Below are 4,079 nucleotides of genomic sequence, written 5' to 3'. Positions count from 1 at the left end.
TTGTTGGTTGTATTTTTGATTGTGTACTATTTACGATTGTGTGCTATGACTTGTGTAAGTGCGTGCTAGTGTGTATTGTGTGTGTGTGGTGGGGGGGGGGGGTGAATAATTCTTAATAATATTTGGTAGCCTATCTGGTGTTCAATTTTTCCTTTTTGATATTTACATTTATGTATTCTATTTGTAAACGCCTTGGGCTTATTTTCAAGATTATGCGTAAATGCTCATAATAATAATAATAATAATAATAAAAATAACAATGACTTTGCTTCCGTTCAGTTGTGAAGTCGTAATGGAGAGTTTGTGGGGATGGTAGGGGGTCGGGGGTTGGGGGTGTGGGGGTTGGGTCAGCAAAATGACCCCATCGGTCATTTAAGACCAGTGTAGACTGACCCCAGGGTAAAAACCAGCAGGTGGTGTGGGGGTGGGGGTTGGGGGACGGAGGCAGGTGCGTCGGCTATGGTGTGGTTGTTACACAGGGGTTGACAGGGGTAGGAAGCAACAAGGGTACAAATCAACCGCCACACTGGGTTGTATGATGAGATTACTTAGCGTGAAGAATGTCATGAAGTCCACGCTTGTTCACAAAGTTACAACATATCATATCATATCATATCATATCATATCACATCATATCATATCATATCATATCATATCATATCATATCATATCATATCATATCATATCATATCGTGGAGTGATGGCCTAGAGGTAACGCGTCCGCCTAGGAAGCGAGAGAATCTGAGCGCGCTGGTTCCAATCACGGCTCAGCCGACGATATTTTCTCCCACTCCACTAGTCTGGACGCTTAGTCATTCGGATGAGACGATAAACCGAGGTCCCGTGTGCAGCATGCACTTTGCGCACGTAAAAGAACCCATGGCAACAAAAGGGTTGTTCCTGGTAAAATTCTGTAGAAAAATCCACTTCGATAGGAAAAACAAATAAAACTGCACGCAAGAAAAAATACCCCCCAAAAAGGGTGGCGCTGTAGTACAGTGACGTACTCTCACTGGGGGGAGCAGCCCGAATTTCACACAGAGAAATCTGTTGTGATAAAAAATGAAATACAAATACAAATTATATTATTACTGGGTCGCAAGGCTGCTATCAAACTTTTTGCCAGCCTTCTAGATTCTTGACCGAGTGCTATCTCGAAAATGACGTAAATGAGTATGACGTCAGCCTCTGACGCATTTGTTTTGATTTCCACCACAGTTCGTTCAAAGATGTTAATTCAAGTCAGGTTTGGAGAAAGGTTTTCCGTAAGTATCGAGACATTGTATGAGGACATTTCATGGAGCTTCTGTCCCGTGTTCCTTTCGCTCCTTTGGGCATAAATATCATGGCTCTTTCGTATGTTGTACATAAACACTGGAAGGACTATGGCTTCCAAGTTAATTTCTCCATAGGAAGTTAGCTATATCAGTAGTAGTAGTAGTAGGGACGGTGTCTGGTTACACCTAGACCGCGAGGTCTAATATTTGTCCCCTCTTGGTTTTGGTATTGATTGTTTTTGTGTAGGTCGGTCGTGCCTAATGGGGTTTCTACTCATCATAGCCATAAACTAGTTCTTCTAGCTGGGGCAGTTTGTCAATCAGGTTCTTGAACTCATTCACAGATTTTGCAAATTTAACTGATTGAGGTAGTGCATTCCAGGGGTTAACGACTCTGAAAGAAAATGAGAATTTGCGCTTATTAGTTCTGGCATGCATTACAAACAGTTTTCCTGCAGAGTTTCCAGTGACATTTACAGGTGCATAGGAAAACAAAGAGTGCAAATCAACATCATCATAACCGTGGAAAATTTTAAACATCTGTATAAGATCACCTCGTAGTCGTCTACCCTTCATTGAATGAAGGTTCAAAAATTTTAGTCGGTCATGATAATTCATTTCTTTGCATTCCTTCAGCAGTCTAGTTCCACGTTTCATTAGTAATTGCGCACTCTTTATTCAAAAGTTTTTTTTAAAGAAAAAAAAAAGAAAAAGAAAAAGGGTGGCGCTGTAGTGTAGCGACGCGCTCTTCCTGCGGAGAGCAGCCCGAATTTCACACAGAGAAATCTGTTGTGACAAAAAGAAATACAAATACAAAAACTGAACTTACAGATGTTAGTGTTACAATGTCTTTTAAAGTAAATAAACTGAACTTACAGATGTTAGTGTTACAATGTCTTAAGTAAATAAACTGAACTTACAGATGTTAGTGTTACAATGTCTTAAGTAAATAAACTGAACTTTCGGATGTTAGTGTTACAATGTCTTAAGTAAATAAACTGAACTTTCGGATGTTAGTGTTACAATGTCTGAAGTAAAGTATTGCCTCACTATTCGTTGCTTTATTCTCAAGGCCTGACAAAGCGCGTTGGGTTACGCTGCTTTTCAGGCATCTGCTTGGCAGATGTGGTGTAGCGTATATGGATTTGTCCGAACGCAGTGACGCCTCCTTGAGCTACTGAAAAATGAAACTGATACTGAAACTGAACTTTATCAGAAGCCCACAACTCATTCTTCCCCATAGCTACATGTCTGTAGCTACTGCAGAAAAAAACATAGTGGTTAACTAAAACATCGAAAATGGATGGAAAGTTGTTGATTTAATCGGTCAAACAAAGCTTCCTTTTCATGCTTCCGGAGACCGTAAACGGTTTAGTTTAGAATGCGAACTGTACCAAGCAAGAATGAACGAAATTAGAATAGTGTGTTGGCACGAGAATACTTGTACCTGGTCCACAGGGGAAGTGATCATGGTACGAGTTAAATCGTACCTGGAATCGAATGAGTTAATGCATTGATATTGTCTGACTTGAACTTCTTCTGTTTTTTTAATGTCTGTATTAAACATCCTCTTAATCTTCTTCCTTTCAATGACTGGCAATTTATTGCAAATGATTATCTTACCCGTTCTAAATATGTCATATCTGCATTCTTGAATTAACAGTTTCTGGTGCCTGTCCTCTGTGTGTGTGTGTGTGTGTGTGTGTGTGTGTGTGCAGGTCCTAGGCGAGGGACCCGGCCCTAAATCAGCGTGAATATTGTACTCCAACGAACGTCCCTCTTCACACCATGCCAGTCAAGTTTTCGGGCAAAAAAGGCCCCGCCCCTGGGCCAAAACGTCCGATTCTTGTGAAGTCAGTGGACCCCGTGGCTAAGTCCAAGCGGTTGCAAGAGATCATGGGATGCCTCTTGGACATCATCAACACTCTACTGGCGGTGAGGGTCCTCTGTGTGTGTGTGTGTGTGTGTGTGTGTGTGTGTGTGTGTGTGTGTGTGTGTTATCTACGCCTACGGAAACTATGTGATACCTGCTTGACCTTCTTTCAATGCAGGCCAGAAACAAATTAGAACAGGTTAAGACCTACTTCAGAGCATTAGAAAACCCTCAAAACCCACTGCATGATGCAGTCAAGGAACCAAAAGGCGGCCTTCTAGGACGAGGAAGATCATCGATGGTGCAAGCAGAAGACACAATCCAGCTAGTATACCGAATACATGACCCGAAAGAAACAAAAGAATGGGAGAAAACCCCGAAAACCTCAATCATCTATTCAACACAGCCATTTCACCCACTCTAGCACGACATTGTCGGGAATGGCCAGACGGTAAAATTGATGCAGAAGTGAAGCTACTCATTGAAGAAAACAGTAAAGAAGAGGACATCATCATATCCACAGATGGCTCAGTCACCAAAGACCAATCCGGTTGGGGATTCACTGCGAAACAAAATGGAAAAGCAATTAGGGAAGAGAATGCTGCCTTCAGAGTCACAACCTCCAGCCTAACGATGGAAGTTGAAGTTGTGACACATGCCCTCCAGTGGCTGTCATCTATCCATATATATATATATATGATACAGAAAGAGAGGAGACAGAGAGAAAGAGACGAAGGGGAGGGGGGGTGGTAAACAAATGCACGAAAAACCTGTCATTAATCGAAAACTCCACTTTCAATGCACAACAGCGTCGATTCTAATTCATATTGGGAAAATCAAGTGTATGTTGTTGTTTTTTTTAGCATGTGTTTTTTGGTGGGTTTTTTTGTTTTGTTTTTTTTTTTTTTTTTGTTGTTTTGTTTTGTTTG

Source organism: Babylonia areolata, chromosome 16, assembly GCF_041734735.1.
Source record: "Babylonia areolata isolate BAREFJ2019XMU chromosome 16, ASM4173473v1, whole genome shotgun sequence".
In the NCBI taxonomy this organism is placed as follows: Eukaryota; Metazoa; Mollusca; class Gastropoda; order Neogastropoda; family Buccinidae; genus Babylonia; species Babylonia areolata.
This window is presented reverse-complemented; position numbering follows the sequence as displayed.